The following is a 15,626-nucleotide window of genomic DNA, read 5'->3' as shown; positions in this document are numbered from 1 at the left end:
CACGTGTAAGACACGTCCTGCACAACACACACACACACACCCTTCTGTATACAAACACATGTTCATGGTGGGTTCCTCCTCCTCCTCCTGCTACCATCACAGGAACACACACGCGAAGCGTGGCGGGGAACGGTGTAACCAACAGCAACGAGCAGAGCGAGGAGTTGAGAGAGCCTTGTCACACTTTTGGTTCTCATGCCCAAGGGATTGTTTATAGTTCTTGGGCTCCTTCTGAGGAAGATGTTATGCATTCTGACAGGATTATAAAAATAAATAATGAGGTGGAAGTTTGTTAGACAAAGTGGCAATCTCTGAGGCCCTGAAGGATGTGTGAAAAATGTGTGTGTTATTGTACAGGAATCCTACAGATTTACAGACTGGCACAACAAAATCTGTTGCATAGTGTTGCAAAATGCATAGTGACTGGTGAGGGTGTTTAGTGTCACATCTCGAGCATCGAGTTATTTTTATTTTATTTATTTTTTTGGAGAGGGCACTAGTCACAGCCCTGGTTCCCTAGACAAGACATAGCCAAAGTAAAAATAAACTATAGACCCTCCCAAACGGCATTGAGACTTTTATGAAGTTATGGATGTACCATTGGTAATTGTAGTTTTAAGAAGAGTCCTTGAGAGCACTACCTATACTGATACTCACAATTTTTACTTAATATTTTATTAACGTCATTTTATATAATATTTAATTTAATTCCACTACATTTCAATGTATTGTATTGTTTGTAAGACTAATTTCTTAAAACAGGTCAACAAACAGGATAACAATTTTCATAAAATATATCACATCTAAGCACTGCAAATATAAATAAATAAATACATTTAAATCTCGACATGTTTTTCTTGTTTTCCAGTACAAATAGCTAAACATTTCGAATTAAAAATACATTTACTTAAGAAGCAAAATGACAAAATTAGGTTTATGCTACAATAATAAATGTCTGCCAATGTGGTAAGAAAACCTTTATTTTTCTTATCCCACTGACAGAAGTTCTAAGCTTAAAGTGATCCAGTATTGATAGATTTTATTATCTTCATGTCTTATGTGTCTTGGTAAGTAAATGTATCTTAATTTAAGAATGTTTAGATACTTGTACTGGAAAATAAGAGAAAAAATTTAAGAAAATGTTCTACATATAGTTTAATATATACAGAATTCATTTTTAAATAAACCATATACAGTTCCAACTTCACAGCGGGGATAACATTTATTTAACAGATAGACAGATAAACAGATAACATTTTTGTTTTATTTAAAATAGCAGCTTTAATATTTTGACAGTACTTCCTTTTGTTTTCCACAGGAAAGGAGTTTGAATGAGCATGACCCATTTGCTTTTCAAGTCAATGAAAAGGGAAGTAGAGACCGTTTATTTTATTTTATTATTATTTCTTTTTTTATTCTGTTTTGTGACATGGACTAAAAGAGATGAAACATGAACATGAATAAATTGTTCACAATAACAATATAGGGTTATTTTCATTTCAAAATGTCATCTTACTGTATAATGTTTCCCTTTGTTCCAACTAATGTAAATCATGATTAGATTGTTTTTGGACAATTGATTTTTCTTAAACTAAACAGCCTTTCATGGTGACTGGTTTTGCAGTCTGAAATGAGTGTGCATCTACAGCCATGCAGTCTGAAATGAGTGTGCATCTACAGCCATGCAGTCAGAAATGAAGGTGTCTCTCTTATTTGTGTTTTATGTGTATGGCAGTGGCCCTCTGTTTTTATATTAGTTGCTACACATTGCCGGTCTAATACCCTGCTATTCTAAACAATAAAACCCGGCTCTCACGGAGCAATTGTAGAGAAATATGTGCTGAATCTGCTGTTGTAAAGTTAGAGTAATTTATATGGAAGACTTCTCTCAGAAAGGGAATATTGTGGCCCATTCACTTTCTTTCTTCCTCTTTCTCACAGAAGAGACAGCTCTCTCTTTGTCTGTCCATTTCCTTCTGAATATTTCCCCTCTCCTTTTGCACAATGGAAACAATGAAGTGTTCTTGGAAAATTCACCAACCAAATTTCAGTGTAGACCCAGACAAGGAATAAGATGCATCCGGACGCCATTCACATACATTCAGTGGGAAAACACACATATGCAGTTGTGGCAAAAATAAGAGCGGGGAAGAGAAGGAAGGAGAGAGAAAAATCTAGGCCTCAAATCTGGCCTAAAAATCTGTTGAATGAGAGAGATTACATTACATAAAACAACAACATCCAATAGATATGCCTGTTAGAATTAAACAGTGTATCAGTTGTATTGAATTTTATAATTGTTTGTTTTACATTTTTACTTTGCACTGTCTTTTGTTTCATGTGACAGTTTTATTTTATTTGTTAATATTGCTTTTATGGGTAGTGATATTTTTACATCAGTAAACAGTAAACAATATTTTATTTTGTTTTTTTTAATCTATTTTTTTTTTTTGCTTTGGTACTATTATCACCATCAACTGTTACATTTTCAAAACTCTTACTATATCACAACAGATAATCAAAAGTGCACTTTTTTTCAAACATTTCAGCATATTTCCAATTGTCTTAGTACAATACACACAATCATAAAGTATCCTTTTCACTATACAGAATAAACGTTTCATCTAAATAAAAGTTTCATTCACAGTAACTGCCTTTCATAAAGCTATTATATCAAACTTTTCATTTCCATATCTTCTTATTCAGTTAATACATTTGTCTGTTATTTACTTTAAATTTACTGTTAACGGTCAATCAGTGAATCATTTGATGCATCTATAGATATCTAAGATTCAATATATATAGTTTCTAAATAACTTGTTTGCAATTTAGGGATAACCAGATGTAACAAATTATTTTATACACTTTAAGTAATTTATCTATTTTCTAAGTGATAAGATTTTAATTGTTTTCCTCGCTAGTGTGATGTCAAGATTTATTAATGGTAAATTAATAGACATGTTCATAAACAAAACACTTAAACTTATTTTATTTAAACATTTCTCATTTTCATTTGCTTTAAATTGAAATATTAAAACAACTAATAAATAAAATGTGTGTGTGTGTGTGTGTATATATATATAGTAAAATTCACAAACACACAAGAAAATTACTGTGAACAAAATTAAAGTGAAAATTGAAAAAATAAAAATAAACTAATTTAAAATATTAACAAAATCTAGTATATCAGTCATCGTAACCTTGTATTTTGAAAGAACATGATTATTTTTGTGTTAATCAACATAAATGCTGTTGATTGAGTCTAAGTTATATTGGAATATTCCTTCAAGTATCAGAGCTATACCTTAAGAAAATCCAGCCAATAATTTGAAATGTAAAAATTGTCATTTATTCATGTGCTTTTTCCAACCATCCAAAGATTTACAGCGACACAAGTTTCACAGTCACCTTTTAAATTAGAGTGATGCAGAAGGCTTTTAAGCAAATCCTGTCATCTCCTAGCAACACATTTTACCATCTGCATCAGAGGCGAACAGGCTATATAAACAATTTCCGGAGTTACTCTGACAGACTTTCTTGCTTAATGAATTCAGAGAGGTGTGCCGGGCCCTCAACAAGCCCTTTGTTGATGATGTTACTGTTCTCTTCATCTCATAGTTCATTTCAATGCACACATAACAGTATTACTGAATGAAGGAGGTTCTACAAACACACGCACACACACACACACACACACACACACCTATAGACCTATCAACACGCACTCATGGCCTCCAGTAATTGCCTGGAGAAGACTGCAACGGCGTAAACGCGGCACACATGCTGATTAAAACACTCTCTAATTAACTGAAGGAGATCTTCTGCTAAACCGCATCCTGGCTAAAGCTTCTTCAGAAGATGCAGGGACGCATATGGATACAAGCAGACAAGTGAGAAAACACACAGCCATAATCAACACATCACAGCTGTTAAACATTTGTCCATATCGAAAGATTATCTGTATCATCTCAGCATTCAGCGCTTTCAGAGCAAATGACAGCAATTTATGTTCAGCACTCTTAAATTCCTTCTGGTTTCTCAGCTGTTAAGTATATAGTCTAAGAGGTTGTAATGGATTGAAGCTAGTTTGACAGTTACAGTGCATGATTGTAAGCTGAGGTAAACAGCTCTGTAAGCAGGACAATCAGCTTTTAGCTCTTCTGCTTCTGAGCATCAGGCGGCATTCCAACACGCCGTGAGTCGACAGCCTGATGCATGTTGCATTTAGTCTTTTAGCAGCAAGAAAAGGAATATTTTTGCTAGCACTAGCATTTATATTTTGATTTGTTTAAGTGACGTCTGATTCCAGGTTTACCCACCCCTAAACATCACGCACAAAGTGAACTTTCTATCCATCAAACAATGCTGAAAAAAGTATAACAGTTTTACAAATCAGCAAAACTGTTCTCAGCGTTGATGATAATAGGAAAGTTGAGTATAAGATCAGCCAGTGGCGGATCTAGAAAATTTTGCATGGGGGGGCAAAGGGGTGGCAAGAGGTCTTGGCAGGGTGGCAGGGGTACATGGAATCCCTATATATGAATTGCTTTAAAAAAACACAAAAAAACTTTTAAACTACAGTAGTTATTGTTTAATCATGCCCTTACACACTACAACATTTTTTTAATTCACAACACACACCAGTTATGTTTAGACTACTTAATTCTATTGTATTTGTTATTTCCCCAGTTGTAACCTGGTTTCATTGCTGTGATATCTGAGAGGAATTGGATTTAATAGGACTGCTTAGGCTTAGCTAATCAAATGATCGATCTCCTAACTGGCACTGTATTGTGTGTTGTAACGTAACAGCCCAAACTAAAATTGGGTATTTTTATTTAAAGTAATTAATTAATTATTAAAGCGATTTAAGGGAATAAAGAAAAAGAAAGGCTTGTTGTATTAGTGAAATAATTGTAACTATTTGCAACTAATATTTTATTTTTAATTTACATAAATGAATCAAGGAAATTATAGCATATTTTCAATTCAAAAAGGCAAAATTTAATAAATAAATAAAAAAAGTTGAACTTTTCTATTGTAAAACAGTCAAATATTAAATCATCTACTTACATTTTACCAGGCATTTGTTAACTTATTTAATAATTTTGACATTGATGAGCTAGACCGCTGAACTTTTAGTCTTTATAACAACAAACAGAGCGTTGCGTAATGTAGTGCATCAGAGCAGCATCAATAATAATATCAAGTGAATCTCTTATCTGCATCTTAAGTTTATTGCCAATAATAATGACAGGTTTGCGAACGTGAACTCGGTGAGCTCGCGCAAAACACATCTTCAGCACAGCGACTCATTTAAACGCCTCTGATTGGCCGATGTGATCAACAGACATGTCTGTGATTGGCTACAATGCTCAACGTTGCAAAAGCATGTCAAAAGTACCTTTAATGCAAAGGGAAAAATATAAATAAAAATGTAATATGCACTGTTCATGATTAGTTAATCGCGGCCGCTGTAATCTTATTCAGAAAGACAAGTTAACAAAATATTCGGGGCTTTACTAAAAACTTTCGGGGCTTAAGCCCCATTAGCCCAGCCCTAGCGCTGCCCCTCAATATTTTATATTTTTTATTAAGCTGTTCTTGTTTTTACTAAAATCAAAATCAGGCTAATCAAAGAGAAGAGTGATCTTACAAATCACGAGGGAGCGATTTGACCGCTGATTTTGCCTAACGTAATAGACTCGCTGTTTTTGCTGATACTGAATCGTCTTTAGCATACAATACATTCATTACAAATTTAACTTTAAGTTAAACGTGTGTTTAAACTACACCTGGGGAAACTCACTTCACCTTCAGAGGATCTGACCGGGGCAGCTCAGTCTCTGGTTGCAGGGCCACCGCACCGAAGCTCGCTGTGTGTATGAGCCAGACTGAGCGAACGCCGCTCTGCACGTTTGAATCAGGGACGTAACTAAGTATTTGAGGGGCAGGGGGGAAGGACGAATAATACATTTAAAATTAAAAATTTAATTGTTCACTTTTGGTAAATGTATTGGACATAGTGGTGGGTTGTTTTTGTAAGTACAGTTTTTGGATCATTAAAGTTAGTGGGGCAGCTGGGGTGGCAAGGCTCTAGAGTGGGGGGGCACCTGCCCCCCTGTAGATCCGCCCATGAGATCAGCATATTAGAATGATTTCTGAAGGATCATGTGACACTGAAGACTGGAGTAATGATGCTGAAAATGCAGCTTTGCCACCATAAAAATATATTAAATAGAAAAGTTATTTAAAAATTTAATAATCTTTCACTATAATACTGTTCTACTGTATTTTTTATCAAATAATTGCAGAATCTGTGAGCATAAGACTTTAAAAAAAAAACATTTTAAAAACATTTTAAAGACTTACCAACCACAAACTTTTGAACAGTTATGTGGAATTCATATTCATTGTTTTTACATTTAGAATACATGTGCCATCATTTATGTAATGAGGACGCTGATGCAGCATTAGAATCCATATGCAGAAGTTTATTGCAAATATCAAACAACAAACACATCAAAACAGGCAGAGGGTCGATAACAGTAAAGCAGTCCGATCAAACAATCCAGAAAGGGAAATCCGTAGAATCAATAGTCAGAGAACGAGGCAGAATCATACACATGCAGACAATCAGAATATCAGGTAAAACGCTTGGTAAGGCAGGGTAAACTGGCAATACTTCGCGATGAGAAAGCACATGGTCCCAGCTTAAGTAGTCCCAAACAGGATGTGAATGTAGAAGCAGCAGAGGGAGTGCTCAGTCAGTACTTGGGTGATGGCTCCCTCTGCTGGCTTGGCATTACAGAACTCCTCCCTCTAGGAGCGACTCCTGGAGCTCGGCGAGGACGTCCCCGCGGTCAGGGTGCTGGACGGTCAGGTCTGGCTCGATGGAATTCCTCTGTGAGCGATGGATCCAGAATGTCGTTGGCGGCCACCCATGACCTCTCCTCAGGTCCATAGCCTTCCCAGTCCACCAGATATTGGAGCTGACCCCCTTGACGCCGAGAGTCCAGTAACTCCTTTACCTGGTAGGCGGGCATACCACCTACATCCAGGGGTGGCGGTGGTTCTGGGGTCATCTGGCTGGGGTCAGCCTCAGGGTGGACCGGTTTGAGAAGAGACACATGAAAAGAGGGAGAGATACGGTAGTTAGCAGGAAGCTCCAGCTGGTACGTTACCTCATTAATACGTCTGAGAATCTTGAAAGGGCCTACGTACCTAGGGCTGAGCTTCCTGTTGGGCAGCCGCAGCTTGATGTCCCTCGTAGAGAGCCAGACCCGCTGTCATGGTTCGTAGGGAAGGTGTGGACCTCGGCGTCTGTTGGCCTGGATCTCCTGATTCCTTACAGCCCGTTGAAGACGCACATGAGCACTGTCCCACACCCTCTCACTATGTTTAATCCAGTCGTCAACTGCCGGAACCGAGGAAGGTTCACCCGACCACGGGAACATTGGGGGCTGATACCCCAGGACACACTGGAAGGGGGTGAGGCCTGTAGATGCATGAGTGAGTGAATTCTGGGCATATTCGGCCCAGGGAAGAAACTCTGACCACCTATGTTGTTCCCTACTACAATAGGTTCGTAGATAATGGCCAATCTCCTGGTTGAGTCTCTCCACCTGGCCGTTGCTCTGAGTATGGTATCCAGACGTGAGGCTAACGTTAATATCCAATTGTTTGCAGAACGTTTTCCAGACTTGGGAGGTAAATTGTGTTCCTCTGTCGCTAACAATGTCCTCAGGTAAGCCATAGATGCGGAATACATGGTTGAAAAGAGCTAAAGCTGTTTCCATGGCTGTAGGTAATCCCTTTAATGGAATTAACCGGCATGACTTTGAGAATCTGTCGATGATGACTAGAATGGTTGTGAATCCGTCAGATGGTGGAAGGTCAGTGATGAAGTCAATAGAGAGATGAGACCATGGTCGTTGTGGGATGGGTAATGGTTGAAGTAGGCCTGAGGGTAATTCCTTGGGGGTCTTGGATTGAGCACAGATCTGACAGGATTTGATGAAGATGGTTGTGTCTTTGGTCATTGAAGGCCACCAAAATGAGTTCTTTAACAGATGGAGGGTGCGTGATATACCTGGATGTCCTGAGCTGATGGATGTATGAACCCATTGGAGTACTTGGTGACGCATGTCTTGGGGTACGTATTGTTTGTTTGGTGGGCATTGTGGTGGTGGCGGATCTTGTTCTTGTCAGCGTCGAATCTCCTCCATGATGTCCCATGAGACTGGAGCCAGAATGACAGTGGGTGGTAGAATGGTTTCGGGTTTGAAATCCTCTATAGGAGGGTCATGCTTACGGGAGAGTGCGTCTGCCTTACTGTTCTTGCTGCCTGGTCAATAAGTAACGGTGAAATCAAAACGAGTGAAGAAGAGGGCCCATTGAGCTTGGCGAGGATTAAGTCTTTTTGCTCCCTTTATATACTCAAGGTTCTTGTGGTCGGTGATGACTTGGCATGGGTAGCGAGCGCCCTCTAGCCAATGTCTCCACTCCTCAATGGCTGCTTTCATGGATAATAATTCCTTATTACCAACATCGTAGTTCCTTTCTGCACTCATGAGTTTTCTGGAGTAAAATGCACATGGATGAAGCTTGCCTGGTTGCCCATGACGTTGGGAGAGAACAGCTCCTATTCCGCAGTCTGATGCATCCACCTCCAAGACAAACGGTAGATCAGGATCAGGATGTATCAGGATGGGAGCTGAGGTGAAACTTGACTTGAGGGTGGCAAAAGCATGGCTTACTTCTTTATTCCAACCGAGTTTCTTGGGTTTGTCTTTCAAGAGGGAGGTGAGAGGAGAGGCGATAGTGCTGTAATCTCTGATGAAACGGCGTTAGAAGTTGGCAAAGCCTAGAAATCTCTGAAGCTCCTTAATGGTAGTAGGTTGAGGCCAATCCGTGACTGCTTGAACTTTGATTGAGTCCATCCTCACTCCCTGGTGACTGACTTGATAGCCAAGAAAAGATGTCTGATGGACATGGAACTCACATTTCTCAGTTTTGACATAGAGTTGGTTCTTCAGTAGACGGGATAATACTGCACGCACATGAGTAACATGTTCAGTCTCTGTCTTGGAATAAATCAAAATGTCGTCGATGTAGGCAATAACATATTTGTTCATGAAGTCCTTGAAGATTTCATTTATAAAGGATTGAAAGACAGCTGGAAAGTTGGCTAACCCATAAGGCATTACCTGGTACTCGAAGTGCCCCCTAGTGGTGAGAAATGCAGTCTTCCATTCATCACCTTCTTTGATCCTGATGAGATTGTATGCGCTTCGTAGGTCTAGTTTGGTGTAAATGGTGGCCTCTCGTAGTTGTTCCAGAGCCGGAGGTACCAAAGGCAAGGGATAGCGGAATTTTACTGTGACATTGTTAAGTCCACGGTAATCTATGCAGGGTCTTAAACCACCATCCTTTTTACTCACGAAGAAGAACCCGGCGGCTGCAGGAGATGTGGAGCATTCCATCCACTCTGAGCTGCCAGTGTGCGAAACTCAATAGCATAATCAGCTGCGGTGCGGTTACCTTGTTTTGCATTAATAAGTTGTGTTGAAATATCCCTGCCCCCTGCGGGATATTCAAAAACTTCTTGAAGTTGAAGTAAAAAATACTCAGTGGATCTCCTGAGTTGTGTATCGCTATCCCACACCGCTGAAGCCCAATCGAGGGCTTTTCCCGTGAGCAAGGTCATGAGAAATGCACATCTCTTCTCAGATTCAAATCGATCTTGTTGGAACTCAACATATAGTTTTACTTGTCGAATGAATCCCTTGCATTGTTCAGCAGAGCCATCAAACTTATTAGGAAGAGCAAAGCTTACCGTTGAAGGCGTGGGAGGGGGAAGAGATCGTACGTAGTGCGTCAGGTGTTCGTTGACTGATTGTAGCTTTGAAAGTTGTTCCTGATAATTCTTCAGAATCTCGCTTTGGTAAGCGAATGCGGCTTGTAAGCTGGAAACCTCCGCTGGATTCACGGTAGGCGAAGTATTCTGTAATGAGGACACTGATGCAGCTTTAGAATCCATATGCAGAAGTTTATTGCAAATATCAAACAACAAACACGTGGAAACAGGCAGAGGGTCGATAACAGTAAAGCAGTCCGATCTTTCGACAATCCAAGGGATAATCCAAGAGACGTTAGTGAGAAACCAGGCAGAGAAGTCAAACCTTGAGATCAGTCCACACAAGCAAACAATCCAGAAAGGGAAATCCGTAGAATCAATGGTCAGAGAACGAGGCAGAATCATACACATGCAGACAATCAGAATATCAGGGAAAACGCTTCGTAAGGCAGGGTAAACTGGCAATACTTCGTGATGAGAAAGCACATGGTCCCAGCTTAAGTAGTCCCAAACAGGAAGGGAATGTAGAAGCAGCAGAGGGAGTGCTCAGTCAGTACTCGGGTGATGGCTCCCTCTGCTGGCTTGGCATTACAATTTAACACTTACTTAAACATAATCTTGTGAATACTTGATATTCCAGAGCTTAAATATATATTTAATAATTATAATTAATATAATTTGAATACTTTTATAATGATCATAGTATCATTGAGAAGAAAAAAAAAAAAAAAAGATTATGATGCGCGCAGCCATGTTTGTTTAAAATAAAATGCAGTCTGGGATAATTCTGACACCCAAGCTCATCCACTTGTCCAGGAAGGGATGAAAATGAGTTATTGCTGAACTGGAATAAAGCACCAGTGGAATCATAAATCACAAGGTGATTTACTCTTTTTTTTGGTTTGCTACTGTAGACATTAGTGCATAGATATGACCTATAAACTGTTATTCTAGTACTACTTCTGTGGTTATTCAGCACATTAAGTACATGTTTGTTTGTATGTTTTTGTACAATCTGCTCACAAGGAGCAGTCTAGGGGGATCACACCTGTCTGATAACATGTACTAAAGGGTTAAACAAGTGATTATTGGACAGAACAAGCAGGAAAAGTACACCAGACTCCTAAAATTCATAATTCTGCTTTTTCTAAGTCCATATAGGTGAGAAGTTTAAGCCTTAGCTTGAAAGTGAAATGTGTCATATTGACATCCATTAGCACCACTTGGGATTTAGAATTACTGATGTATTATCCAATCATGCAGCCCGGCCTCTGCTACATTTGGAAAATGTGTCTTTATTTGAAGTCTTCCCTCCTTATTAGTGCTGATTCCTGACCGATTTAAAAGGAGTGAATCTGTTTAATGGGAGTCTAAAAAAGGCAGTTGCCATCCATGTGGAAATCAATGAGTTAATGACTGATGTTGAGGCTATATTACAGCACAAATTCACTGTAACTGCCTGTCTTGTAGCTTTAAATTAATGGACATCTCAGAGCCGTGATGGGCTCTTCAATTTCATGAGGACGTACAATCACACACCAACATACATAATCGATGAAGTTCCCCCGGTCCAAGAGTGACGGGCTGAGGGAGAGAGACTTATTCAGCTATGCCGTCCATGTAGTAAAAATTGGAGCAAGAGGCTAAAGTGAGGATTTTTTGGAGTTAATTAAAAAGTCAGAGCACAATCTTAATTTATGACTTATCTGAAGGAGAAGGGGCAAGGGAGACGAGAAGGTTGAGAGAAAGAGGAGTAGACATTTGATCTTCCTATTAGAAGTTAAAAGTGAGGCCTGTTGGGCAAATTCTCGTGAATTCATTTTGGCTCCGGCCCCTCCGCCGCCACTTCTGCGGGTTATCAGCAGGAAGCAATAGCCCTCTCAAACCCTCACACACACATCGCTCTCTGCCTGAACGCTGTTCTCGCATAGGGGATAAGAATATTACAATGCTTAGGAGATGCCAAAGACGGAGAGAGCAAGACAGAATTGAATTTTGAAAATCCTTTTATTACAAAATATCATATAAAAAACAAAATCACATACTTCTCAATCTATTAAAGATCTTACATCAATACTTCAGAAATAACCAGTTAATTTTCAACTAATGAACACAGCACATTATCAAAGCACAACTCAACTTCAAAGATATCCAATGTACTCATTAATTTATAAAAATTAAACTCAATTACAAGTCTTGATTTTACCTTTTTTTTTAAGCTGTTATAAGTTATTGTTCCCCTTTCTGTTCAATTTTATTTCTCCTAGTTATATAAATGGCTAACTTTGCAATGCCAACAATAAAATTAAGCAAATGACATTTAATTTTTTTCTTAATGGTATATATACAACCAAGAATAAAATCCTGCTTTGTTAAACAAACCTCAAAAGATTTAAAAAGAAGCTCTAAAAGAATGAACAAAAAACTAAGTCTGCTACAAAACATAAAACAATGAAACACTGTCTCCCTTTCATTGCAAAAAGGACAATTTTCATTTACATTTGGGTTCAACATTGCCACAAAATCGTTAATTGCTATAGCCCCATTGAGTATGCACCAACTCTTTTCGGTAACGGAGGTTTGTACAGAATCCTCCACACTGGTTTTGTTGTTTCAGTCATAATGTTTCTCTCCATACAGTATCATTTCTATTTAACCATTTAATATTCAGCACTTTCACAATACTTCTGTACAATGCTTTCCCTTTAACTTAAAAAAATCCATTTGCACATCAATTTCCTTCTTCAACAAGGGATTAATGTCATTAAATGAAGATAGATCAGGTAAAATACTTATATCTGGGAAGAAATCTTCACAATCTGGAAATATGCATTTCTTACTGTAATCATCAAGTAAAATTCCTTCTTGTACATTCAAAGCCCCCTGGAGTTTATCTAAAAACCGTTTAATGTATCGGGCAGACTTGACCTTTAAAAAGGCTGAAACTGCTTCTACATTTTTAAATTCAGGACCTGCATTATTTATAATATGTTTCAACTGTAGAGATTTAGTTCTGTACAACAAACTCTTTAGACCTGGTAAATCATCACCAGATACATCGAAACGTGCTCCACACACAATGGGCTCTTCGAACAACCAGTGCAGGGACATTAACGGTTCCATCCATTGAGGCTTAAACAGACTCCATATTTTGAAGAGACTTCGATAAAAAGCAGGAACTCCTCTGAAATCTAATTTTTTTAGAGTCCATTAAAAAAAACACATTGTCCAGACCAAGTCCACTTATTCTGCGTAGAATGCATTGAGCCACCGAACTCCATACCAGTCTTTCAGATCCTAGAAAGAACTTCTGCAAAAACTGGAGACAATAAGCAGAACATCTACTTGCCAAATGCACTAGACCTTGACCTCCATCTTCTTTAGCCAGTAATAAAACGCTTTGAGGGATCCAGTGCAAGTTGTCCTAAAAAAAAGTTCACTGTTTCTGCTTGAATTTTTTCTAGGAGACAGCAGGAGGGTCAAAATATGCAAGTCTATGCCACAGGGAAGAAGCCGCAAGATTGTTAATAATGAGTGTGCGTCCTTTAAAAGACAACTGAGGAAGCAGCCAGTTCCATTTTTTCAAACGTCCAGTTACTTTATCTGCCATTCATCCCAGTTCTTCTGCATGAAAACTTCATTACCTAAAAAAACACCAAGATAGTTTAACCCATCTTCTTTCCATAATAAGCTTCCTGGTAGAATGGGATTTCCTTCTTCCCATTTTCCAATCAATAAGTCATCACTTTTCCCCCAATTTACAGTTGCTGATGAAATATCATTAACAATTTGTTGTAGCGTTTCAACATCATCACTATCATTTATAAAAACAATTACGTCATCAGCATATGCAGATAAATGGAAAGCATTATTACACTGTGGCAATGTTAAACCCTTTAACTTGTTTCGTAACATCGACAGCAGTGGTTCTATAGCCAACACATATAATAGCCCAGACATGGCACAACCTTGTCAAACCCCTCTCTGTACATTAAACACACAAACTTCCATTAATTTTAATCACACTTTCAATTTCACAATACATTGCTCTAATCATATCAATAAAACGTGAATTAAAACCAAAAGCTTGTAAAATGTGCCACAAATACAGGTGTTCAACACGATCAAAAGCCTTCTCTTGGTCAAGAGAAATAAGGCCAATATTTATACCAAGCAGCTTTGAAACCTCTAAAACATCTCTGATTAGAGTTATATTATCAAAAATCAATCTATTTGGTATACAATATGTTTGATCGTAGTGTATCACCTTCCCTATTACTTTACTCAATCTTGTAGCTAATGTTTTAGACAGGATTTTATACTCTGAACACAGGAGAGAAACAGGCCTCCAATTTTTCATCAGAATCAGAATCAGAATGAGCTTTATTGCCAGGTATGTTCACACATACGAGGAATTTGTTTTCGTGACAGAGCTCCGCAGTGCAACATAACAGCGACAGAACAAAAAACACAATAAGGAATAAAAAATACAAAAAAATACAAATAGGTGGGTAAGGATTGACAATATACAAATTGACAATGTATGGCAGGTATATTAAAAAGAGCATTTATGTATGTACATGTATATTATGTGGAAAAATTGTAACTGTACGCTAAGTATGTGTGTTTGGATAAATAAGTGTATGTGTATATAAATATAAATATAAGTAGTATAGTGTGTTCCATGTATGTACATGTATATTATGTGCAAAAGATTTACGTGTACGCTAAGTATGTGTGTTGGATAAAAAGTGTAGTGTATATAAATATAAATAGTGTAGTGTGTCCCACAGTTATTATCAGCTGTTCATAAGATGGATTGCCTGAGGGAAGAAACTGTTCCTGTGTCTGGTCGTTCTGGTGCTCAGTGCTCTGTAGCGTCGACCAGATGGCAACAGTTCAAAGAGGGAGTGTGCTGGATGTGAGGGGTCCAGAGTGATTTTAACAGCCCTTTTGCTCACTCTGGATAAGTACAGTTCTTGAATAGATGGGAGGGTTGTACCGATAATTCGCTCAGCAGTCCGGACTACCCTCTGTAGTCTTCTGAGGTCCGATTTAGAAGCTGAGCTGAACCAGACAGTTACTGAAGTGCAGAGGATGGATTCGATGATGGTGGAGTAGAACTGTTTCAGCAGATCCTGTGGCAGGTTAAACTTCCTCAGCTGGCGAAGGAAGTACAACCTCTGCTGGGCCTTTTTCACAATGGAGTCAATGTGAATGTCCCACTTCAGGTCCTGAGAGATAGTGGTGCCCAGGAACCTGAATGACTCCACTGCAGTCACAGTGCTGTTCATGATGGTGAGTGGGGGGAGTGCAGGGGGGTTTCTCCTGAAGTCCACGATCATCTCCACTGTTTTGAGCGTGTTAAGCTCCAGGTTGTTGAGACTGCACCAGACAGCCAGCTCTTTAACCTCCTGTCTGTAAGCAGACTCGTCACCGTCCTGAATGAGGCCGATGAGTGTGGTGTCATCTGCAAACTTCAGGAGCTTGACAGAGGGGTCCTTAGATGTGCAGTCATTAGTGTACAGGGAGAAGAGCAGTGGGGAGAGAACACAGCCCTGGGGAGCTCCGGTGCTGATTGTACGGGTGCTGGATGTGTATTTTCCCAGCCTCACTAGCTGCTGCCTGTCTGTCAGGAAGCTGTTGATCCACTGACAGACGGAGGTGGGCACGGAGAGCTGAGTTAGTTTGGGCAGGAGGAGGTTTGGGATGATCGTGTTGAAGGCAGAGCTGAAGTCCACAAACAGGATCCTCACATAGGTCCCCG

Source organism: Carassius carassius, chromosome 18 (genome assembly GCF_963082965.1).
Source record: "Carassius carassius chromosome 18, fCarCar2.1, whole genome shotgun sequence".
Classification (NCBI taxonomy): Eukaryota; Metazoa; Chordata; class Actinopteri; order Cypriniformes; family Cyprinidae; genus Carassius; species Carassius carassius.
Note: the sequence above shows the minus strand (reverse complement) of the source record.